The sequence below is a fragment of the Lichenostomus cassidix genome, chromosome 12 (assembly GCF_008360975.1).
Source record: "Lichenostomus cassidix isolate B80296 chromosome 12, HeHo_3.0, whole genome shotgun sequence".
Lineage (NCBI taxonomy): Eukaryota > Metazoa > Chordata > Aves > Passeriformes > Meliphagidae > Lichenostomus > Lichenostomus cassidix.
This window is the reverse complement of record NC_139493.1, coordinates 4912898-4938881: the sequence shown is the minus strand read 5'-3', so window position 1 is coordinate 4938881 and position 25984 is coordinate 4912898. Positions and strand designations below refer to the sequence as shown.

The 25984-nt window shown below is 40.6% G+C and overlaps 1 protein-coding gene and 1 long non-coding RNA gene across 4 annotated transcripts in view; one reads left to right on the top strand and one right to left on the bottom strand.

Annotated features, from left to right (window-relative positions):
* TAFA1 (TAFA chemokine like family member 1) overlaps positions 1–25984 on the top strand; it is a 203354-nt gene that overhangs the window by 90586 nt on the left and 86784 nt on the right. The window lies entirely within an intron of this gene.
* Positions 17400–21927, bottom strand: LOC146431564 (uncharacterized). Of its 2 annotated transcripts, none has more exons than XR_014854687.1 (4): positions 21474–21927; positions 20547–20632; positions 19828–19948; positions 17400–17714 (listed from the first exon to the last, which is right to left on the bottom strand). It is a non-coding gene; the product is annotated as an uncharacterized LOC146431564 (long non-coding RNA). The 2 variants fall into 2 exon arrangements; XR_014854686.1 differs by lacking the exon at positions 21474–21927 and adding an exon at positions 20910–21464.

The window sequence follows — 25984 nt, the reverse complement described above, 5'->3', positions numbered from 1 at the left end:
TCAGCAAAAAAACCTCTTGTATTCCACAAGTGTGAGTTTCACTACGTGTGTTCTACAATTATGTGTAAAGATGTGCATTCACCCACCTCCAAATTATGGGTCAAAATATTCATCAAAATTGTAAATCAAATTCTTATGTGACACAAATTATGTGGGGGAAAAAAGCCTGAAAATCAGCTCTGGAAGAGTGTGTGGGACAGTAAGTGGAAGTCATCCAAAGCTGCTGCTCAGTGTCCTCTCCTTGCCTTAGCAAGTGGCATTTCTCCTAAGTGTCCTTGATCTCGCCATAGGATTTTTAAGTAGAACTACCTCATTCCTAAGATTCTCTTTTTTTTTCCCCCTGAATTATTTTAAACCAAGATATTCTCTAAAAGGATTTATAACTTACCATTAGAAATCCTCTTCATTGCTTTTTAGCCCTTTAGGATTTTGTCAGGATTACTAACGGGATTTTTATCACCAGGGAAATATGGCTTCAGACATTATATCTTAAAAAAATAAATCTGAAGCATAGACTGCCAATGAAGCAGCCAACACATTTATATTCTCTCCAGAGCAGCTTGTCTTGTAAACCAGAGGATTCTTTAGCAAGGTGTTTTAATTTTTTATGTGTCAGAATAAAGCAGATTTCTGGCTGAGGAAAACCATCTGTACAGATGACAGCTTGGCCATCGTGGTTTCCTAGTTTGTAACATGTATTAGCCATGGTTTCACCATGTTCTGCCACAGCTGCATTCCTCATTCTGGTGCCATAATTAAATATATTCTTAAGTCCAAATCTGCTCAGCTATTCAGTTGGGATTACAAGAACATGCCTAAATAAATCAAGGAGCTTCTCAAGTGTTTTCCTGCATCAAGGCTTCTCTTCTTGTGTATGGAGAATGAGCAAAGAAGAAATTAGGGATATCAGACCTGTGCTAGATCCAAGAGGTTCTATAGGGTAAAAAGCAGTTTTACCCTGTATTTATCTCTGGGCACAGAGATTATAAAGGATTTATGGGGTAAAAGCTCAGGTGGGCAGGAATACAAGAAGGAACTGTTTCTCTGACTTTATTTAATGTATCAATAGCTGGGGAATGGGAGTCAAACTGGGGAGGAAAAGAGCCTGAGGAAATGCTGAATTGCAGGAGAAAGCGTGTTAGCCTTGGATATTGTCATCAGGTATGAAAGAGCTGAAATCCAAGCAAAAGCAGATTTTATTTCCAAAAATGCTTGCTGATGGCCAGGTTCCTTTCACTGCCTGTCAAATGAAGGAAGGAGGAAATAAATTTCCTTTCTTCTCCCTCTAAACCTGCCCTCACAGGGTGTGAAGAAGAGCCCTGTGTCTTCAATGAGCTCCTTCTGCCCACATCCTCCCCAGTGAGATGTGGAAAGGGAGATGATCCCTGTCATAGCAGAGCAGTTCCAGATTGGAGCAGAAGCCCTTAAAAGGGGAGGTAGAAAATACGAGTTTCTGGCAGTGTTTTTCCAAGACTTTGTTTTGCCCAGGAGGCAGATTCCCACGGTGTGCCCCCAGGCTCCAGGTTCACTGAGGCTCTGCATGTTCTTCTTGTAAACTAGTCAAAACCATTTCATAAATAATTGCTTCATTTGGAAAACTCCTGTGGATTCTTTTATGCTGTTTGTTTGTTTTTGTTGTGGAGAGTTTTTTTCTGATCAATAAAGTGCATAGTTAATTAGTTAAGACACATGACACTGCAGGGGTTAGTGGGTCACATGAATCTTTCAGAGCAAATAAATCTGGGGTTTTTTTAAAAGTTTATTTAAAATTGTGTGTCTGTGGAGGTACCATCAAGGCTATTTTAATTTTATATCAACTATAATTATTGAAATTACCTTTAATCTCTTATACCTTAGAAAGTCTAGAAGATAATAAGAGGAATGAAATCCTGTCAGTACAACCTTTCTTGCCAATTATAGGATTATCCTTGGGAAATGTCCAGTGTTTTGGGAGGGATGGACTTTCTAAAAACTTCTGGATCCCTTAACAAGAAGTTTGGATTAATTAACAAGTGCAGAATACAGAAATTCCTGGAAATGACAGAAAATCCAAGCAGTAATGAACACGATCCATCCAGATCCAAGTGCCAGGGGCTTTGTCAAGCTGTGACCATATGATGTCCATGAGCTGCATGCTCATTTTCTGTTTATAGCAGCATTTAGGATGTTCTCCAGCTCTTCTTCATTTTCCTGAAGAGTATGAAGAGCTTTCACCAAAAAAAAAAAAAAAAATGCTCACAATAAAACAGTATTAATTTTTAAAGCGATGAGTGAATCCTCCCAGCTGGTGGCTCTCAGCTATTTACAGCACAAGTGGTCTGTTTAGGTATTTATGCCAGGCCAGGTAGTGATAAATATCTGGGGGCCAGGAGGGCAGCTTGGCTCAGCAGGCACCTCCATCAGAGAGTCCCTGGAGCAGAATCCCTGCTCCCCCTCCTCACCCAGCCCAGCTCACCTTTGTCCCTCTGTGAACTGCATGTTCTGCTGCTGCACCACTGAATTATATAAATCAGGAATCGTGCAACAGGATTAAATGTGTGTGATCTTTAAAAAGAAATCCATGTCAGGTAACTCTCATTTCCATCCTTGGCTTTGACCCTACGGGCTTTAATCAGTTTTCATTTTCAAGCTCATCTTTGAACCCACAAAGGCTCCCTTGTCAAAGGCGAGATATTATATCTAATCACTCCATTTCAAGAGCTGGGCTTTAAAATTAAAATACCACATATTCAAGTTCATGATAAGGACAGGAAAAGTCATCTTTTAAACAAAAGTTAACAGGACTTCTTCCTACCTCTTCTGTGCCATCCCTGAGCCTCCAGCACAGCCTGGCAGCAGCAGCCAGCCCTGGGCTGCCCTGAGGGACAGGCACAGGGCACCTCCTTTCCTGAGTCAAATTTCACAAATTCCAACCTTGGCAGCTCGCCTCGTGCATGGGGTTTGTTTTAGCAGGGGAGCAAACAGTTTAATTGCTCAGATTCCAGGCCCCGACCTCAACTAACCTTAATTAATTAATTAGATATCGGCACCAGTCATCAAGCCTGTAGGTGAGGAGAGGAAAAAGCTGCTATTTTGGTGATCTGGGACCTTTGCATTTGCCTTTGCCAGAGGAAGGGAGTGGGAAAAGAGCTTTGCATTGCTGCTCAAACAAGACCTGGTGCAGCTGAGGTGAGGGAGATGTGAGCAGAGCCAGGTGCTGGGGCTGGAGAGAAGAAAGCTCCAGGGAGACCTCAGACCCTTCCAGTGCCTAAAGGGGTACAGGAGAGCTGTACCCCTTGACTGGGGACAAGGGATGGAGGGACAGGAAAATGGGGAATGGCCTTGAACTGCCAGAAGGTAGGGTTAGATGGGATATTGGGAAGGAATTCTTCCCTGTGAGGGTTTGAGGCACTGGCACAGGGTGCCCAGAGAAGCTCTGGCTGCCCCTGGATCCCTGGAAGTGTCCAAGGCCAGGTTGGACAGGACTTGGAGCAGCCTGGGATAGTGGAAGGTGTCTCTGCCCTTGGGGTGCCTGATGTCCACACCTCATCCACTGAACAGCTGAATTCATTTTTTACAAACTCAAACCACATCAAGGCAGCGGGGCTGCAGCTGGAATGAGTGTTGGGCACAGTCTCATGCAGGGGGAGGTGGCAAGTTGCCCAGCTGAGTGGAGGTCAATGCATGTGACCTCTAAAAGGAAATCTTGAGGGATTTTAAGTCCCTCTAGGCAGTCTGGAGAGTGAGGAAAGAAAAGTCCAATCAGAGGGAAATTCAGGAGGGATTAACTGGACAGAAACCCTTTCTCCTGGTTAAACCCAGTCCCTACTTGAGCAGCAGCCTCACACATGGGGAGAGGATGGATGGCCAGGGGGAGGTGGAGCAGTTGCAGCAATTCCTGTCATACAGCTTGGGGTGGCTGTAACTCAGCAGGAGAGAAGCTTGTTTGTCTGCAGGCTCAGGTTTGGGATATAACAGCTTCCTTTGGGAAGGAAAACATAGCTACTCTGAATAATTTATGGATTTTTTCCTTAATTATTCAATAATAGGAGCCTGTTCTTTGGTATTGAGATCCCAGATCAAATGCCAACAGTACGTTATGTCTCTAAATCTTATTTTCAGGAGTAGTTTAAGGCCAAATTTTCAAGGTTATAAAAGCAACTTAAGATAGAGATAGCAATTTTCAAGGCTAGTAATTAAGCCAGGCGTCCAATTCCCTGGGAGCTCAACCTCTGTAGGCATTTAAATGTGTCTTTTGGCACCTAATGACCTTGGCATCTTTCTCAAGAACAGAGGGAGTAGAGATGACTCCTCTGCCTGAATTGCAGTGGAAGTTTTTACTAAGTAGGGAATGCAGAAATGTCTTTTAGCATGTTGATTTTGTTAGCTGCTCTCTTATGATACAGAAGAAAAGATGAGACTTGTAAAAAAAGCTGAAGCAACAACCAATCTTCTTGTTTTGAGGCTGAGCAAATCAGTAATGCCATGTTTTTCTTCTAGTTCATTTAAAATTTTATGTCTGAGCCTCTGGTACCAACTTTATGTGGCATCATTAGAATGCATCCCCCAAAAATAACTTCACATATTCATTTCTTAGAAGTCTGAAATGTGACTAACAAATGCTAAATCTTTTAAGCATAGTCTTCCCAGCTGTACACCACTACTACTTGCCTTGGCAGATCCCCAGCATTGCTGGGAGTCCTCTCTCTGCTTTCTGTCCTCAAAATGTTTTCTGGATCAGAGCTTTTGACAAGTAAAGGGTGTGGGAGTGTCACGTTCAACAGCTCTGAATCATTAGGGAGAAGCTGAACTGGAGTAAATCAGCATTCTTGCTCTGATCAAGGTACTGTAATATTTGCTTTGGTTAGTTGAGTTCCTGATCCATGTAATAAATGATTTAATTTAGATTAATGTTCTAAAGTGTTCATTGAGGAGTTTTTTACATTAACAATCTCTTTTTTAATTAAATATGCTTTAGTTTACAGATTTAGATATATGTGCATATTTTATTTATTTTATAGTCAAATTCAGAAATGAAGCTACAACAGCTTAACAGGACAATTTAATAAATAATAGAAAGTAGTGGAAAACAGGGCAGGAATTCACATAACCCTGGCATGAAGTTTATCTATCTCCTACTGAGCATGTGCTAACCATACCCCACTCCAACTTCTGGTGTTCTAAACTTCTATCTGATCACTTACAAATAAAATAGACAACATTAATTATTTACAGAAATTGTGTGGTAAATAACTATGCACAACAAATATAGTTGCTTAATAATCTGCTTGCGGATGATTCACAAAGAGGGAAAATGAGATGCTTTATTTAAGGCAAATTATTCACTACTATGAAGTGATTTGAAGTGCTGATTTTTGCCAGATATAGAGCTGTGTCCAAATTTATTATCCAGCTCTCCATACTGGTATTACATTTTTTTTACATAAATCTCAGATCAGAACAGCACTGCCTTGTTGACCTTAACTTGCATGTAGAACCCAATGGAAATCAAGTGAAACGACAAAAATGATTTTTTGCCAGGCTCTTGCTTCAGAAGATCCTTTCAAAAAATATCAGCTTATGCAACAGGTCTTTATGGTGCCCAGACAAACAGCAGCAGTTCCTGCCAACTGAATTGCCATGTGTGTTACTTGACAGCTGTCAATCAATCTCAGTTGAAATTTACTTCTTTATAAAATGTGTTTTATGGAAAAAATAGGTTCACACAACCTGAGTGGACTTCATTAGCATAATGACAATAACGTGGCACTTCTGGAGGTAAAACTTGCCTTCCATCCCAGTGTCTGCCTGGAATGGGAGTTTTCTAACCAAGGAATTGAATCTAATTTCCTAAATCTCTAGACTGATAGTGGAAATAGGACATGGAATAGAGAAGGAATTATTTTCAGTGAGGGGTTATTGCTATTGAGGCTGAGCAGGACACTTGGGAGATGCCTGTCTGGCTTCTTAGCTTGACCACTTCACCTCCTTCCTTAGTCTTGATGAAGTTGGTTATGCTTTTTGTCTCTGTTTTATTTTGCTGAGGACACTTGTCTTGACATATATGAGAGATATATAAATAGATTTATCATATACTTGAATGGCTCAGCTGAATTCATTTTTTCATTTTTGGTTCCGTTAATACCATCAGGATGATCAGAAGTAGCACTACAGCATATATGGTATAGATGGTTTTGTCACCAGCTAAGTCAGCAGCACTTTGAAGTTGTCACTTTTCACTGGTAACAAACACAGGGGTGATACCAGAGCCCTCTCCAGGTCAGTAACTGTGGATTCTTCACAGATTTCACCCTGCATGAATTGCTGTGTGGTGAAGCTATTTTTTTTAGGCTTTAAATGCATTGGCCAACCTGTTTGTGACTTTCCATCTTGTGGTGAATACAGAGCTATGCTGATTTTCCCCAGCTAAAGACAGAAAACCCAGTCCCAATGTTTTGAAATTATTACTTTTTTTACAAGACTCCAAGGGAAAAGCTTGTGATAGGAGGCCCAGCTCTGAAAATGTAGCAGAATGCTTTTTCTGTGGTAGCTAGGGAACAGGCTTGAAAGTCAAGCTTTTCCACATATGTGCAAATAGATGTGCACATTTGAAATGTGTGTGTGTATTCTGAAGGTTTTTTAATATATATATGTAATCACACATTGATATTTGTGTTTATATGTTATCTATTTGATTGTATATTAAAAATTCAATTCATGCTAAATCATAATTCTTAAATGAAGGACCAAAGTTTTCTTCCATGCACAAGACATAACCTATAGAGTGTGCCAAGAAAAATACCACAGTTTGTGTTCCAAGGCACTGGAGTTTTTGCTGGTTTAAGGAAGTTAAATATAACTCATTTTGTAAGATGTTGTTTAATGAAAATTCTTGCTTTCTTTCACACTGGTGCTGTTTATTTTTGTCAAACCCTGGAAGGTTTGTTAAATATCACAAAATGATATTTACAAGTTTGCAATGCTCCCACGGACCAGGTGCAAAGACTTGATGCATCCATCTAGCTATATTTCACATATATATATTTTTTATTATATATAATCAAAAGGAGAAATTAATGACAAATTCCCACCTACCCATCATGAGGCATGTCACTGCACATTGAATGTCATCTCATTTTGTCTCTGCTCAGTTTATTGCTCAGGGAAATGGATAAAACAGTACAGCTCTAAAGACTGAATATCCAGTAGCTATCTATGACACTTTCCATCAGATTAAGGTTTGCAAACCTTCCCATGGACTCATCTCTTTATTTTACCAAAAACTTCGTCTCAATTCCAACCCAACACAGCTTCTGATGTTTCAGTTTCCTCCTCTCTGCAGCCCCAGCCCTAGGGAAGAACCTGTTTGTGTATCTCTACTGCAATAACTCTCCATCTTTTTTCAAATACCAGCCATAAATATCTTCCCCTCATCCATAACTCTTCATTTCTCACGCCTCTGCAGCCACATTTTCAGTGCTGATTTTGCAATTGGACTCTTTATCTGTGGACTTTGAGAGGGACTTTGTGCTTTGAGAGAGAGGCAAGCTGCAATCCCAGATGTGTGGGACAAGGAAAGGACCACAGACACCAAGGAAATCCCTATAATTGTTAAAGTTGGAAAAGACCTCAAAGATTGTTAAGCCAAACCATCAACCCAGCACCACCACCTTGTTCACCATTAAACCATGTCCTCAAGTGCCACATCCACAGATGTTTTTGAACACTCCCCCACTTCCCTGGGCAGCCCATTCCAATGTTTTACAAGTCACTGTTCTATGCTTTCCAAGTCCCTCTGACTCCCTCATGATCCTGTTAACTTCAACCACTGTCTGGTGGGAAACTCAGCACCATGGGTCCTGTCAGCCTCACTGCAAGCTTGGTGTCTCAGACGGCTTTTCAATTATTCAGGTGTTTCCCTTAAATACATTGGAAGAAAACTGCATTTTTAGCCAATTCACTTGGTCATCCCAAATTTTAGACAGCAAATAATTTCATCATAATTTTTCTCAAATTGCCAAGTAAAACCAATGATGTCAGTTTAACTGACTACAAGATGGCATCAGTCAAACACTAGCCTCTAAATATTTTCAGATGCCAAATGGGGTAAACATAGCTAAAAAAAATTGGCTAAGCCTCTTAGCCTTTCCTTCTATGGGTGTTACTGCCCAGGACCTTCATGCACATGTAAAACTCCACCTGCATTATTTCTGAGCAAGGTCACAACATATTTTGGGATGTATTTATACATACATCACTTAAGAGTACCTCAGAGCACATCAGTAACCTGCAAGGTCAGAGTTGAATTTTTCTGCTTAATTCTAAGATATTTTGGAAGATCCAAAGAGCAACGTGTTGTGTTCACCACATCACTGAAAAAGTCTTAATTCTGGCATGAAAATGTAGTTGCTGTATCAAACACCAAGGCTAAACTTATGACAGCAAGTCTAATTCGAGCCACGTTCTTGAGTTCAGTCCACCTGAGCGCAAAGACTATTTGATTGATAGGAAAAATGTGTGATCTATCTGTCTCTGGGGCGCCACCTTTTCCCATTGTCCCTCTGAGCTCTCAGTTCTGACACAACTGAAAACAAGGGATCAGGTTACTGCTCCAAACGGAATGATTTTATGCCACTTACTAATGCAATTTTCTTGTAGGTGAGCCAAAAAAGGATGGAAGAGCTTGACATGCTTTTATGCCCCTTGAAATGTGGGGCATATTAGCACACACATATTTGCTCCATCTCTTTCTTCGAATGTATAGCTAATGTGTTCTAAATTTAGTCTGGATCAGGTTTCTCCTAGAGTAGGAATATGCTTGCTTGAATTTTTTTTTTTTACCTTGATTTCTGACATGCAATATCTGAGCTGTATTTTAAATTTAGTTATGAATAGAGACAGCTTATTGAGAGACAAATGATACCTCTGGTGCCTTATCTTCCTGTTATTTTGACATTTTCCTTGTAATTGGTGATTGTTGAAAATTAGCAAGATGGAATTATCTGATACAAAGAGAATGCAGCGAATTTTGTGACACTGAAGTGGAACAGAAATATATCCAGAGCCATTTTCCTATAATCATTTCAGGTGGGTGTTTGTGTTTCAGAAACTGCAATTTATTCTTCATAGCTCCTTTCATCCAGAAGAAATGGACTACAAGGTGTTTTATAGACTGTGGTAATTTAACTTACAGCGGTAATATAGGCACAACATGGCAAACAGACCTTCTAAACTGGCAGAGCAATTAATTCATGCTGAACATTAAGCACCTCAGTAGTCCCATGATGAAATCCACTTGGAGACTGCTGACAGGCCATTTTAATGTTAATCACATGCTTACAACCTCTGCTGTATGAAGGACTTCGTTTACCAATACTTGAGCAGTAAGCAGCTGAAGAAAGAGAAAATAGGGAAGGCAGGGAGAAGTCATTCCCAGGTCGAAAGTTTTACACTTCGAGGGTTACTGAAATGGCCACATTTACTGATGCTTACTGATCCTATCCAAGATGTTGCTATTTTCTTTTGGATTTGTCACTGATAAGAGAAAAACCTTGCTCACTCTTTATGGGAAGTGGTTGCTGTTGTGACATCAGTATGAATTCTAATATTTTAGGCTCATTCAGAATGGTCACATCCCAGCTGTTTCCCACAAGCAAATAAAAATTCAAATTAGCTTGAACACAGAGGAAGAGTGAGAGCTAGCCTTCTCCTTCATGGAGTTAGGGTTGTCACCAATCAAAATAATGGAGGAAATTCCTTAAAATTATCTTTCTGTTTAACATAGGTAGGTGAGAAAATGTGTCCTTCAGTAAGTGTGATTACTTATTGATGGTGGTAGAACTGTGGGTTTGGGTTTAGGACTTTGGTGAGCAAAGGGAAGGAAATACAGTGAATTGGGATCAGATTTGATCCTCTTAGGATCACAAAATGGAAACGTTTCAGGCATTGTGTGTGATTTGTCCACAAGCAGTTGCTTCTGAGAGATTTCTGAGTCCTTAAGAGGTTTCAGTGATGGAAAGTGTTTGGGATGTGTTTTGCATCCTCTTGTCTGTCTAATGGGCGTTTTGTGGGTTTTTCCTGTATGGGCTTTGGATGACAGATTGTCTTCAATTTCACTGAGACACATTCAGTCCTCTTGACAGTTTCTTGGGGTTTGCTTGTTTGGTTTTCTGTATAAACATATACATTTTTAAAGCTATGTAGATTAACCAGTTGGGAAAAAACACCAATATTTCTCTCATCATAATGAATATTAGTGCACTCTGAAAGAAGTATCACACAGAATGAAGGATGGAGAGCTGTGTGCTGACTCTATGCTGACAGCAGTAAAAGTTTGGCAGAATGGATTGAAACTTCTGTCATTAGAACTGTTTTGTTGCAGCTGGGAATAACAAGAACTGTGAGAACTGATCATTAGAGACAATAAAAACAATGCTTTTTTTTCTCCAGATAGGTAAATCACATTTTGAGAGGTAATTGATAAACTAATGCTACACAGCCAGCTGTAAATAAACCATCCATCCCAGAAATGATATATATATACTTTCTTCAGTCACAATCCTAAGCTTCCATCAAAGATCTAATTTCCTCCCCTTACCAGGGGAAAATACAAGCCTTTATCAAACAGTAATCCTTTTAACAGAAATGCCAATTAAAGCTACCGTGTTCTTTATGCTAGATGGGTTCTTACCATCTGTCTTGCAGCTCTGTACTGTAAATAAGAAGGAAAATAAAAGGATTCTCAGTTTATTATAGCTTTAACTGCAGAAAACAAAATTCAAGCATTCCCCTGATGTCAACAAATATCTCTGTTGGCACCCAGTGGAAACATGATTATACTCTTGCACTTCTGCTTGAATTAATGAGTTTGGGTTTGGTGCTCAGGGTGCAGGGCTGGGAGCCAGAGTCTTGGAACCTGCAATCCAGGGCTGGAGAGACTTTACTGAGGGCAAAAAAACCTTTGAAACACCTTTGGCAGGTGACACAGCAGCCACTAACAGGAGTGGCATCAGCTAAAAGAATATGCAATAACAAATTGTGGAGATGGGAGCTGCAAACTGGGGGTTGGAACCAGATGAACTTTGAGTTCCCTTCCAACCCAAATCATTCTGTGGTTCTATGAAATGTCTCTTTACACTGCTGATGAAAGGTTCCTTGGAACAAATCACTGATTTCTCACGAGCTATGTTCAGACTGTGACTTCTTACTTGGAAATGGGATGTCTTTTCAGAATATCAAAGCTAGCAGGAGTCTTCTGCACTTTCCTAAGAAGTTGCATCACAACAAGGTCCTGAATCACATTTCAAAGCAAAATCTCTGTCATGGTGTCCTTTCTCTATCATGCCTACATAGCTGCCTATCCTACAGCTCAAAATCAGGAGATATGACAACAAAGCTCATCCAAACTAATACCAGTTAAAAAAGAAATGAGAGTCGCTGCTTCTCGAAGCTACAGCCTATTTTAAGAATAGTGCCATGAAATAATGAAAAGATGCTCAAGTCCTCTTTTCCTTAATGTGTAAGCCTATTTTAAGTATTCCACGACCCCTTTTCTTTGATTTTTTAACAAGTGATTCATAAGTTTATTTCCATGTCCTGTGGGACTGATATTCTCACAAGCTTTTTCAGTTCTGGCAAAGACCTAATCAGCTGGCCAAGAGGAAATTGCACAGAAAAGCTGAAAGCCTCCAAATTTACATAAACTGATTAAAAATGGCATTAAATGTTATTAGAAATGGTGTCTAGAGATCTGGTTTTCCTCCTCACTACGTTGGTTCTGTTTCCTAGGGGTTCTCCTGCTGTCTGGCAGTGGCTCACAGGGCTGAGTGTGGGACTGAGTGTGGGGAAAGGGTTTGGAGTGTGGCCCTTGCTTAAGCTCTGACTTATTAATTTTAAATCAAATTTTAAATTAAAATCAAATTAATATTTGAGTTCAATAGATGTTTCTTTTTGACCCAATATGATGAATTCAGCAGCTTATTTTGGCAATTTTTTGAAATTTTTATAAATTTCCAACACAGAGGCAGGGAGTTCAGGTTCCATTTGATTGTGACAGGTAGAAAACTGAACATACACCAATGCTCATTTCAATTAAGACAAAATATCTTCTTTACTCAAAATACCTCCTTAAAACCCTCTTTTAGATCCAGGAATATAAATAATATTTATTGTATCAGGCAGAATGTCAAGAAAAAAGGTGGGGGTTTTTTCCACCTGCATGTAATAAGGCAGACCCCAATGCATTTCTTTAGGATTTAATTAATAATGTTCTTATCAGTGTTATAAATCTTAACAAAATTACATTTTGTTGCCTGACTTTTCCTGTTCTTACAGCTTTTTCTCTGCTAGTCTCATGGTTTTGCAGATTATTATTTTTACTTCAGCCACCCCTTGTGCAGACCTAACCATATGTTCCCCCAAATCCTTGGTGGATCAGCACCTTCTCTGGGACTGAGGCAAAACTCCCCTTTGCATTTGGGGAGTTCACCAGGAGCCTTCCTGCCAAACCTACTTCCCATCCTTTTAATAACTCCTTTAACTCTCCCATCTCCACTTTGATGGCTTCTGTTTTACTGCAGAGTGAGCTTTCCTCTTAAAGTTAATGACACCCTTTGGTTTCTAAGTATGCAGTAAATTGGTCCCAAGGTGTCTTATGACTTTGACTTGTTGAAATATCCACCCAGTTCCTCATACAGTTTTTCTCATGTTAAAGCATCCCTACCCAGTTTGTGGCAGTGATTGTGTCACTATTAATTAAGAATTCACACAGCTGCAGTGTTGAGATGTGTTTGCTGCTCTGTGGATGCACACAGAACTCCAAACACATACACCTAACTCAGACAAAAGTTTTATTAAGGAAAAAGACATTATATGCATCATGGAAATTACTTTCTCATTGAAAAAAATGTAAGAAATAGGAGGAAAAGAGGAAAAGTTATTCAACATAAAATGCGATGTATTGAAATAAAGGAATCCTGTCTATCCTATCCTATGCTTTGTTTTCCATCACAGCAGCCCAAATCTTACAATAAGCCTGAGGAATATCATGTGTTTTCCAGACAAAAAAAAATCTGAAATATCAGATTCATGACCTGGTAGAATTGTGCTGCCTAGGAAACCCGATGGTATATAAGGATCAGTGTTATGTGATCCTGGGCAGCAATGGATTATAGGATGTTCCTAAGCCAGAAGAATCCATGAATATATGTGACTAAACAAAACCAAACCTGTGCTATAATGATCTCAGGAGAAGAGAAAGGACTTCATTTCCCTTTCTAGTAATATATATTAGTGCACTGGTCATTCATGTGAGATGTGAACCAGAATATCTCCACGACAAAATATCAGAGAATGTTTAAAAAGTGTGGGAAATTTAAACCAACTCAGAAAAAAAAAAAGCCCAAAAGAGCAGATATCTCCTACCACATGCTCTGAGTCCTGCACAGGACACACAGGTTTTAATTCCATGAGAAGTTCATAACAATTGCTACAGGTGTCAGTTCAGACAAATGAAAACAGGAATTGCAGATTTGGCAGAGTACCTGTTCTAGTGAGCCATGCTACTGCCTTGGGCCTATCACTTGGCACTCATAAATAATAATAAAAAATAAATAAGAAACAGTAATTAATTGGAATAATGTACCATATAACAAGGAAACAAGGAAAGTGGCTTTCTTGCATAACGAATATAAATAATACTGTACTGGGAGTTTTGTCAGTTTTTCTCAGCACCCCTTTCTGAGCCCTTTTCTTGGAATGGTCTGCTTGGCCTGTCATTCATGTGGCTTTTGAAATAAAACAATCCTCCTCATGCAAGCTCTCAGAGTAATTACTGAGGCCACTGCTTAAACAGCTCTGCTGGAGTGGCTCCATCTGTGAACGGCGTGAGCCTGAGTGAAATTATTCACACCCTTGTAAAGGGGAAAGGAGAGACACAGGAACATTGCAGATAACCTCAGGGCTTAGCTGCAGGTCCATGACAATTAAATAAAAGATTTTCTGAAGGTGACCCTGTGGGTGTTCATTCCTTACTCTTGTCAACAGTGGGCCATGATGACAAGGCGGGCAGAAGGTAGTAATGAGACAGTTTGATTGATCAGTGAATGTCAAATTAATTCAGCTGGAAGCTTGCCAGAGCAAAACACAAAACTGCACGCTGGAATAAATAGAAGAGTGGATTTGATACTTTGGCTAGAACAATGCCCTGAAACTATCAAAAAGATGTCTCAGGCAAGAAAAGTTAAAAAATGGATTCTGTAATGAATTATTTGTCATTCAAAACAAATTCGGCTTTACAACGGAAGATAAAAACGAGAAGCAAATCTTAGCAGGTTTGCCAAAAGGAGAAGTAATATCTTAGAAAAATGTTAGTGGGACAGATGACGAATATTCATTTATCTTTAGGCAATCTGCAAATTCAGCCTTTTAGATTAAAATCAAAGGAACCAGTCTGGAGTATTGAGTAATTTAAAACATGAGGGGAAAGAGCCCTTTTTTCACCATGGTTTATATGTACAGGCACGTATCATTTTACAGAGCTTCTTCAGAATCAATCTTGAGAAGATTGGTCTATTAAATATATTTATTTGGATTTGATTGCAATCATTTATGAAATGTTTATGGTCTTGTGCATACACAGAGGGGAACCCTGCCTTGTAGAGCCACTGGCAAAGCCTCTCTGCCTGCACGAGGTGCTGGGCATTACTGCCACATGTACAAGGATTAATTGTCCCTCCCAAAAACAGATTTTTACCTGATAATCAAATATAGTGGCTATTTTCAAACTTGATCCAACCTATTTTACTCCTATTAGCGCAAAAAATAATATTCACCTCCTTTCTCTTGCATAAGTAAAGATACCCATAAAACTTCCACCTCCATAAAGCTCCTTGCTGCTGTGCAGCAGCTCCCTTTCCAACGTGGCTGCACATCAGAAAACCTCTTTGCTCCTCACTGCACTTTTGTTTTGGGGTTGTCAGGAAGAGAAGTGGTTGAGCTATGGAGAGATCAGGACAAGAGGTAGGAAAACCTCCAGCATAGCTCTATCAGCTGCAGCATCTCACCCTGCTTTTCTGCAGAGCTCTTTTCCATGGATGTCTATGCATTTGTCAGGTGTTGTCTTTACAACCAATTTTCTTTAAACCAAAAAGCTGGCCCAGTCAATAGGAAGCCTGCACAGTAGTTTTGCCAGCACAGAGTTGTATCAGCTGCTGGCAGCCCATAATTACATAGCTGCACACTGTTAAATGTTCTTTTCCACAACATAAGTGGCATTGTCCTATTTAGACTGTAAAGGTACTTCTAGCAGGTGCTTTGTGATGTGAACTTATCCTTGAGTGGGAATTTGCTGCTGTTTCCCACAGGATTGGTACTTATGCTGCAATTGCAAGGTGGTGTAGAAAGATTTCTAACTGGGCTTCATTATCAGCCCTTTCTGCATCTGCTGCTCTGCTGCAGGTAGAAGAATTTTCCTTCCAAGTGTAATGCTGCTGTTGGAAGCACAGAGAGAGCTCATATAACTAGGGTTAGTTCAATTGCTCAGTGTCTCCTGGGAATTTTCATGCCATCACACTTGTAAATTAATTTCCTTTGGCTATTCTGTGCTCCACTTGTGTTAATTTTCTATGAACATTTCTACAATGTGGTTTTATCAATTAAAATATTCATAGAATGACTGTTTCTAGACCAAGACATACTTGCAAGGTCTACGCTGGTGCTTGCTCATGTACTCATTCTGAAATCATGAAGTGCTCTTGCATTGTGTGTAAGGAATTCTGGTTTTTAAAAATGCCCCCTGAAAACAGAGGCAGATTAGTGAGAAATTTGTGTTCCAGTGTTAGAGGAGTCTCAGGGCTCCAAATGTATTTGCTGCACACCAGAAAAGGCTGATGGTAAAGCTCTTTGTGCAGTCACAACTCCATCAACTTTGGTGGCTATGCAATAAATCAGGTTTTGTGCCTGGAGGGATAGAAGTGAATTCTTCAACATGAGTTTCCTGTCAGTGGCCAAATCTGGAAGTTTGACACTGCAAAAGCTGAAAAACTGTGGGCTTGTTCTGCACAGTGCAGGAGGAGCAAGCAGAGTGTGCAGTGGTGGGACAAAGTCCTGTGGATTTCCCCCACAGGCACCACTCACAAATCCACTGGTGATATTCTGTCACAACAACAGGACTGCTGTGAGCACATCTGGGCCTCGTGGCACAGACTGAAGGGTGGATAGGAGCAAGACATGGGGATTTAGCCACCAGCTTCAGCAGAAAACAGATTGAAGTGTTGTCTTTTTATGCATTTATCTGCAGTGATTAATTTTTCAGGGAGTCAGGGCAGCCAGCTGCCACTGAGCTATCTGTTCCTGGGCTCCAAGTGTTCGATAACTTCCCAGCTGGAGAAGCCTTTGTCCCAACCTCATCTCTTTTTCAGTCCTTCACATTATCACTTGATAAATATCTCATGACCTGATGCTCTGTTTTACCCACATTTGCACCTCAGAGACCTCCCTGCAACTTCTGCCATTCCAAGCCCAGGAATGTAATGCATCAATAAAAAAAAATAATGACTTGATGTGACATGAAGTGAGACCTGCAATACCCTTGGTATTGTGAGTTAGACACATTGCAAACCATCAGGCTGCAGGGTTTAATGGTTTCCTACAGTTCAGCTGGAAAACTTTACTTTTTTCATCTGAGTAGAAATTTGTCATATATTGAAGAATAATAAATCAGCCTGGTAGAATACAGAGCATGTTGACATAGTCTGTATAATTATACAATGACTATTATATTCTTAGTTCATTCCATTCCACCAGCTGTAAGTGTACCAAAACCCTGGTTTGGGCACTACCTGCCCTTGGTGGAAACTGCAGGGTTATTGACAGTATATCCTGCTAGGGCAGTGAATAATTCATGGGCGAGAAACTGCCATGCACAAATCTCTGCAGCCAGTTGGAATGCCCTGAATAGGAGCCTGACCTCTGATGGGCTGAACCCCTGTCAAGAAATTCCAGTTTCTTTCCACCATGAGAGGAAGCTCGTGAGTCATTAGGGCACCGGAGCGAAGCAAAAAAAAAAAAAACCAACCAAATAAAACCCCCAAAAAACCAACCAAGCAAAAAAAAACAAAACCAAAAAACCAAAAAAACCAAACCAAAAGACCAAACAACAGTGTATTCTCTGCAAAGGGCCAAAATTGTCTCTAAAACTGCACAGCCCATCTTTCCTCCAGGAGCAGACTTTTGCACATTGATAAATCTCACTTGGTTTAAATTTGGCAATGAAACCCTCTCTTGTTTTCAGAGATGCAGATTCCCCACATGTGCAGGGAAAGGAAAGGCACAATACCACAGTTATACTTCCAAGAATTTCCACAGGAAAGTGATCACTGGCAGATTTGGATCTTTTGACTCTAAAAGCAGGAAACCTTGCAGTCTGTCATCCAATTCAATGGGAAGGATCTCAGCCTGCCCACTGCCTAGGAATTCCACCTGTTCTTTCTTGGAATAAAAATAAGTATGTTTTTCTCCACTGTGATAATGTTATTTACTTCTCCAGTTCATTTGCAATAATATCCTCCCCTAATATTTATTGGGCACGTTGAGAATTGTTACTTGATCTTCATTTGCAGATAATGTCCTTATGTCCATGTGATAGCATTTTGATTTTCCAGCTGATGTACATTTCTCAGTAATGCAGCACTTGAATGCATAGCCATGGCTCTGAACTTTGAAGAGGTATCACAGGACTGCAATAAACCTGAAAGTTGCTTTAAAAGCCTCTCTTATCTTTAAACACTTCATGCAAAAAAATCAAGTGCAAATCATTCCATTGATGAAAGATTATTTAGCATGTTTGAATAGCTTTCCAAAAAAGCCATATATCTAAAACTTAGTCACATTTCTGTAAGCCTGTGCTGACGTTTCTGACATGAATTTTATTAATATTAAAGGAAGGGGAATTATTTTGATTTTTCCCAAGAGAAACAGCAGGTTTTAATGTGGTGAAAGGACAAGCATTTGCTGAGATTTCTGTTGCACTGACTCATTTATTTGTCCCACTCTTTCAGTAATTAGCTGGGATGATTTCTTTTCCTGCCACTTGGCATTCCCAAAGCGTATGAGGGAAATCCTGGTGGTTTCTGCTTGCAGCAGCTGAGATAGGAAAGGTGCTGGGTCACCCCTGAACACAGACTTTGGCCTCATCCCCCACTGCTCCATCAGCAGGGTGGGTTCCTCATCCCTCCCCTGGCAGCAAATTAAAGTGTCAGGTCCTGGCAGATGGATTTGGAGCTGGTGTGCTCCTGCCAGGGATGTGGCATCTCACAAGGGTCACCTTTGGGGAGGGAACATTTAAAACCATATGGGAGGAAAATGCCACTTGGGAGGTTTTTGACACCTTGAGCTCCTAAATTGGCAGTTGGATATGAGGAGAGATTACTGCAGGGAGGTTTTCCCCTTCTTCCGAAAAATCCTTTCCTGCATTTTGCAGTACAAAGCAATTTTTAAGTGCAGGGAGGGTGAAGGGAGGGAAGCATTAAAGATAAGGATTATATTAAGGGAAGTGGCCAACTTTGGAGCCACAGCAGCGTGACAAGACTGGGGTAGGAGAGCAGAGACTGATTTTTGATGTGGGATAATGTGACTTAAGACCATGACTATCACTCCCAGTTTTACATATTGTAATGAGTGCAGGCATGCAGCAAGAACATTTTGGGAGCATCTGATACATGAAAGCATGAATATTATATTAGGTGCTTTTAATTGCTGGATTTTGGTGTCTCAGGCTCCTTTTTAATAATTTCCATTGTTATTTTTTCCTTAAGAAGCTATAAGGGAGCTCCTTAGCTCTACAGAGGGCTTTGGACACGGAAACATAGAAAACAATTGAATTGTTTCTGTACTTTGTGCTAGTAAACAAGTTATTTTGTACAAGAGCCGCTTTTGTAAAGCTTCTCCCTAATTAAGCTGCTTCAAGCACCCTTGTGAGCTCAGTGTGTGCTGGCCCAGGTTCAAGATCTGCTCAGGGCACAGAAGGGGCACCAGGGAGCCCATTACAGGTCTCAGCCACACAAACCCATCTGCTCCTGCCCTCAATTCAGCATCTGAGGGGGTGGCTCCAAGCTGCCCCCAGTTGCTCTGTGGCCTCAGAGGCTCCCAGCTGCCTGGGAACTGGGGAAATGGAGATTTCTGCCCATTGCACACATTGCTCTCAGCTGGGATCATACTCCATCCAGATGTGTGGTTGGGATAAGTGGGAAGAAGCTGTGGCCCTTTTAATATAATCCTATTTCAGCATTCCATCTGTCTCCTCTCAGGGATATCTGCTAGTCCCCAACAGCTTAATTTATGTGAGATGAGTGGGTACTGCTCTCCCCAGACTTCATTACAATTAAGTAGTTACAAATTGTATGAAAATTTAGTCACAATACTTCAAAAGTTTCCTTAGGATATGCTTCTAAAGGAGTCTTTTCATAAGAAGCAGAGAGGGGAAAAGTGGTAGCTTCACTGAATTCAAATGGAGATCCTTGATGCTGCTGATATTCTTGGAAGATTTCTGACAAAAGCATGAGTTCAGATGTAACTATTTCTGTCCAAAAAATATTTGAGCTGCAGTGTTGGGGATAAAAATACTAATTTTGGGACTTCAGGGAGATGCCTTTTAGAACAAATTGTTTATAAAAATTAGCCACAGAGCAGTTCTAAATAAAGTTGGTATCTGCAAATACCACACTAGATAAAAAATAAATAAATAAATAGAGAGAGAGAGAGAACTTGTTGTCCTCACTTAAGTGGAATAAAGTGGGTAGTTGGATGCCCCTTTACAGCTCATTTACTGACATTTGAGACACTTAAACTCACCTGTGAAGGATTCTTGCCAAAAGAGGGGTTGCACTTGAGCAGCTCTGGAAGCAGGGCAGGTGATTTGAAATTGTAAAATCATGAGAGGAAAATCTTCTTGCTGGAAGAGTCAAGGACAAACCTGGAGTTAAAGGGAACTGAATCAGAAATCTTTTGTAAATGATACTCCCGGGCTATTTAAGAAGAAAGTTTAATGGATGTAAGGAAAAATAAGTCCTTGAGCTGCATCCCCACCATTCCTGAGCTAGCTGGTGAGTACTTTTATTGTGACTGTGTTTATGTTTTTATGACTTGTGAGGAGATTCAAAACTTTGATCTAGTTTGACAAAATGTAATCATAGCAGGAGCACTGAGAAAGGTGCAGGGAGGCCACTGGGGAGCTTTGTCAGCTGTGGTGGCTCTGCTCAAGGAGGTCCCTGCACAGGTTGCACAAAGAGCAGCTCTGGGAGCAGGGAAACTCCAAACAAATATCTCTTTCTGATCTCCACAAGTCTGCTTTTGGATAGAGCTCCCCAGTCTCTCGGTGGAATTCCCCAACACGTTCAATAAGAAACATCCAGGTTTCTGATGGAGTTTATTCTGTCTCTAAATACTGACAGATTATCCCTGCCAGAGACATCTCACACCTGAGCATGGGGGAAAAAAGCACACATCAAAATGGTCTTTTTCTCTTTTTGCTTTTTTTATATTCTTAAGTAAAATAAATGAAGGGTACTCACCATAAAATAAATCACCAGGAAAAGAAGCTTTCATTGCCACACTACCCAGTTCCCCACCATCAATATTCATAGAACGATATTGAGCTCTAAAACACAAATGTTAATGAAAAAGAGGTTCTTAATAAAAGCAGCCTTTTCATATTTAGGTTGCCTTTTGTTTTTTTTTTTTTCCTTCAAGTTGCAGAGTTATTGCTTTGCAAAAGCCATTAAAAGGCTCCTGTAACTGCACTCTCTGTTGGAGAAGGATGTCATGTCTAAAAATGTTGTCACCTTCAAAACACTGTGAAAGTCAGGGCCAAGTTATTTTAATCAGGCAGTGCTGGAAGTTGTGGGTAGAATCATAATGGGAAAAGCAACATTTACCTTTATATGGCCGATGCAGTAATCTTGGCTTCTCTGGGGAGATGCTCAGAATTATATGGATGGTGAGATTAGTGTATTACTAAAGCATTTGACAGCAGCAACAGCTACTGTGTTGGCTCTCTAATGCATTAATAATACTTAACATTTCCTAGCTGTAAAGTCCCTTTTTACAGGTTTCTTCTGCCCATGCCTTCCTCAGAGCAGCCAGCTCTAGCTGGCTTGAGAGATGGAGGAATTAGGAAAGCTTTCTTGGGAAAGTGATTGATTGGGTGAGGTTGGGGCTCCTGTGGGAAACAAAGGAAGCTGCCAGGTTAATGCTTTGGAAAATGCCACTGAACAACAGTGATTTTTATAAAGGGAGAGACTATCCAGTTTGGGAGAGATGTAACATTGTGCAGGAAGAGCCTGATGGTGATTCTCAGTGGAAGGGTTAATAAGAGAGTCGTTTTGTTGCCAACATAAAATTCAGCTTGCAGTGATGGCTTCTCCATTTGGAAAGCTTTTTTTTTTTTCCTTCAGGGGAAATCACAATAGGTGAGAGGTGGAATAAAGGAGATTTCTTACCCATTCTCCTCCAACTGACCCCAGGCCTCACAATTTATGCCTTGTGCTGCTTTCTCTCACCTGCTCCACTTGCTGCCCCCAACAACTCTGATACCAATTGTTAAACTGCTTCCCACTGGGGCTCTGCACAGGCTCTGCTTTAAAGTTGCATCTCACTTGTGGAGGTTCTGTTCCACATTCCCTGCACTTATTTATTTTTGCATGAAAGCTGCTTTGCAGCAGGAGCACAGGAGGTTCTGTGCCATGGTTGGTGTTTCCCCGTCTCAGAGCAGCACAGCAGAAGCAGAACATTCCACACAGAGCTTGGGTGTTGCAGGGCAGAGCTGTGCTCAGGTGGGCTTTGTTTGCAGTGCTCTATTAACAGCATTCCCATCTCCTGCTCCTAAAAGAACCCCAAAGACCTCCTGGACTCACACAGCCTTGGGAATTCTCTCAGCTACCTTGGCTGCTGCCTCCCAAGCTAAACCTGCCAATCTCTCTTGTTACCAACCAGCTAAACAGCCCTTCATGGTCCTCTTAATTAACTTTTTGGGAGAACTGAGGTTTACCTATTCTGCCTGGCTGGTTTGCTAACAAGGCTCAGCTGCCTTCTAGGGGCCTTGACAGGCTGGAGAAGGATTTTCATGGCTTGGCTGAGTTCACAGGCTTTGGAGCAGCTGCCAGTAGTACCTGAGGGCTGCTGTCAGTGGCTTCATCTCTCCTGTGAGAGCCTTCCTGTGCATGTCCAAAATCAGCACTCTTTTCATTGAGAAAAGGATGAGTGAATGCTCCTTCACCATCCCTTAAACAACCTCTTCCCCTTTTCTGCACTTCTCACAAAACTATCCAAGGAGTAGTGTGTGGCAAGGAAAATAATGAACCTGTATGTGGTATTTTACTGCTATTTTCTATCCTTGTATACTATGTCAGATATATTGAAAGGAATGGGATTTATAACACTATTATGGTTCTGATAGTTGGCCCTATCTATGGCTAATCTTATTTCTCCTCTGAGCTCCCCTGTCCTTTGTTGCACTCTGATTTGATTATTTTTGTGTAATGTAGTGACATCAATCTCTAGGAGGCAATGTTCTGTCACAATTAGAATTATTAGATGGCACTATTTATAAAATGAGGCCAAAGTGACTTAGTAGTTATTTCTCTTTTTTTGTTCTTCTTTTTTTTTTTTTTTGGTAGTTATAGGCTCATTAGAGGAGCCTCATCCACTTGTGGCAGGCAGGCCAGAGCACACCTTATTAGTGTTTAGTAAGAGAAAATCCTGGCATGAGGCACCAGAGGTTAGTTACAGATGTATTTCATGATAGATCTAAAGCTCTCTATTTTAACACTTGTTTTAAAGTAAAGCTGCTGAACCATGGCTCTGTACTGCAGTACATTAAAATGCAATGGTAATTACCCTCATTATGAAAACATCTCCTCATAGCTCTGGAAAAACTTGCTTCAAAAATTTATTAAGGGGGAATACACCAGTCATGCAATCCACAGAATTTGGGGGCTGAAAGGTAGGAGAGCAAAAGTACATTTATGGGCAGCAGAGGTGATGGAGAGATGTCACTCCCTGACTGAATGCTACTGCAAAATGCCATCTCTCAGGAAAGGTCTAATTCAGCACTCACCAGGCAGAGGTTTCCTTTGTCCACCCTGGAATCAGCACTTGGAAAGTCCCAGTGGTCCCTGTTTGCCTTACCCAGGCCTGGCCAATTAAAGCACTTTGTGTAGGTGTGTGCTTTCCTGCTACTCCCCCACACACTGTCCCTGTTGGGAGTTTGGAGGTGACAAAGTGAAAGGTGGTTTAGCTGGAAACAGGACTCATTAAAAGTTAGGTTTGTGTTTCCAACCTGTCCGTGCACACAGGGGAAAAACTGTTCTTGTGCCTGGTGTGTAACCCACAGGATTTGGTTTGAAGAGCTGTATTAGCCTGGAGACAAAAGAGGGGAGCCTTAATTAGAAATAAAACAAGCAGGCTTTCAGCCACCCTGAACTTGGTGGAATGCAAGAAGAAGCCTTGCAGTAAGAAAACTCCTTGATCTACTGATTTCCCACAACTGCCACCTCCTAGGAAAGCTGTCCTACTGACTGAGAGAACAGAAATAGGATACATCTCCCCACCCCAAGCAGTTGGTAATGTTTTCTGTAGTGTTCTTCTTAGCAGGGGACAGCAGTTTGATGAGGATCAACATCTGATCCTTACAATTCCACAGAAAACTTCTCTGACATTTCTGTGCCTTGCAGTTTGCTGCTCACTCAGAGCCTCCAGGAGCTGCATGAGCCCAAAACCAGTCAGCTGGGTAATCGTGGTAATTAAAAGAGATGTAAACTTTCAAAGTAGCTGACACTTAGTCATTACACTGAGCTGTCATGCTTGACTGAGCTAACGTTAATTCCAATATCCCATTATATCTTGCTGATATCAGTTTAAAGGATAGCTGCTGTGTTTCTTCAGCAACTTGCAGCTACAGTCATAAAAGTATTGATTGCAGTGGGCTTTGACAGATGTGAGATGTATTTAAGAGAAATTGTGCCATAGATATTCTTCTACCTCAGCTGCTCGATGCTGTATGGATTCCAGATATATCCTTCTGGATTTCACTGGGAAAGTCCTGTGGAATCTGCCTGAGAGGTGCAAGATTGAAGAAACACCTTCTCCTGGGCTGTATTTTTAGTTTTCTTAGCATAGATCACTTTGATTTTTGTACCTGAACTACAAAGGTGCTGGGGAATGAGAGAAAAAGCAAGTTTTAGCCAACTTAGCCATTTTCTTTGAGCCTTGACCACATCCTAAAGTACAGAGCTCAGGAGAAGTGAAGTCTTCTAATTGACTTCGGCAGCTTTTGATGGAGGGGCTGAGCACTGAAGTTTTCTGTTCCTTGGGAATTATCTACATATTTAAGAGTTATTTTATCTTCTTGCTGGCATCCCACTGATTTCACAGTGGTGAATTATTATTTTTAAAGCCTTGTTAAATTTCAGCAGATACAGAAATCCCAGCCAGTGGAAACTTCTGGGAGCCATGTGAGAACTATGGAAAGTTTTCAGTTATAGGATATAAACTCCATGGAAGTGGTGAGTGGGGTGGTCACAGCAGCCTTGATTCTTACAGGTGGCTGGAAGTTTTCTTGTTCAACCCTTAAGTGAGTTTTACTTTCTTGTCATAAATATCCCACTCTTTGTTGTCTTGTAAGTGAAAATAAACTTTTATTGAGCAATACATTTCTTCTTTTCTATATGCAGTTTTGAAACAATCCATGTAGCCACTCTGAAATATGAGGAAAATACTGTCAATTGTCCCAGGATAAGAAAACTTAAGAGAATGAAATTTTTCATGTTCTTTAAAAAAAAAAACCCACAAAAAATCCAGCAACTTGAAAAACTCAATAAGCATAATTACTGACATCTCTTTCCCGAAAACCATGTGCTACCTTACAGCATGGTAGGAAAAAAAATCAGGAGCAATCCCTCAAACCTGCATGAGAAGTGGGAAAAACAAAATGAAATTACAAAAGATTATTCATAGTTTATTTCTCTGGTTTTGGCCACAAGAACTGTGACTCTCTGGGCTTTCATGGAGACTGGCATGTTGACATTATGAAAAAAGACCAAAGGTCAAGTCCATCTAAAGATTCCAAAGCTGTCATCAGATCAATGTGTGCCTTAGAGTGGAGCTTGCAAAAATCATTCCTCAGCTAATATTTTCAAGGACAAGATGTAGTTTGATTTGGCTCTTCCAGGAGATATCCCTGATTGCTTTGGAAAGCAGTATTTTAAAGTGGAGGTGAGGGAGGGTGGTGGGGAGTTTCATTTTAAAGCTCTTCCAATCACAACATCAGTCAGCCGTGAGGATGGAGACTCTCCTTTTTTCTTTAGGAGATGAATTGTGGATCTTCTATTTTATGCCTAATTGGGAATTGTTTTAATGAATTTGTGAAAATCAGCCTGCCTTCCAAAATGGTTGAGGAGTTGGTTTTTTTTGGCTAAGTGCTGCTGTTTGTTGGTTTCTACACTGCAGTATAGAGGAATTTTGGACCTTTTTTTTGTCAACCTTTGCAACCTTTGATTCATATGCAATAGACGCTTAATGCTGTGTAAATAGATTAGCCAACAAATCTTATCAAAAAATGCATGGAAAGGTGCTGGAGACGACAACCCCATAACTCAGTGATCCTGTACTGAGGCATTGTGAATACCAGCAATTTCCTCCTCTTTTTTCCTTTCCCCAAAGCTGATTGACAGAGAAAATGAAAATGGTAAATAAATGCTCATGCTAGTTTATTTAAAGAGGTGCAGAGGCTTTTTGTGTGCATCCCACAGGTTATTTAATAAGATTTATGCACGAGGCTCCCACACAGTCCTTACCCCCCACTGGGCAAATATACACATTACATGGCCACTTCTAAATGCAGGAGCCTGAGAGGCCCAAAGCCTATTTATTCAGCAGCAGTGCCATTATTACGATGGAAGAAAGGGATCTCATATTTTGAAAATACAGTCTTTTCCCCCACCCCTGCCATGGC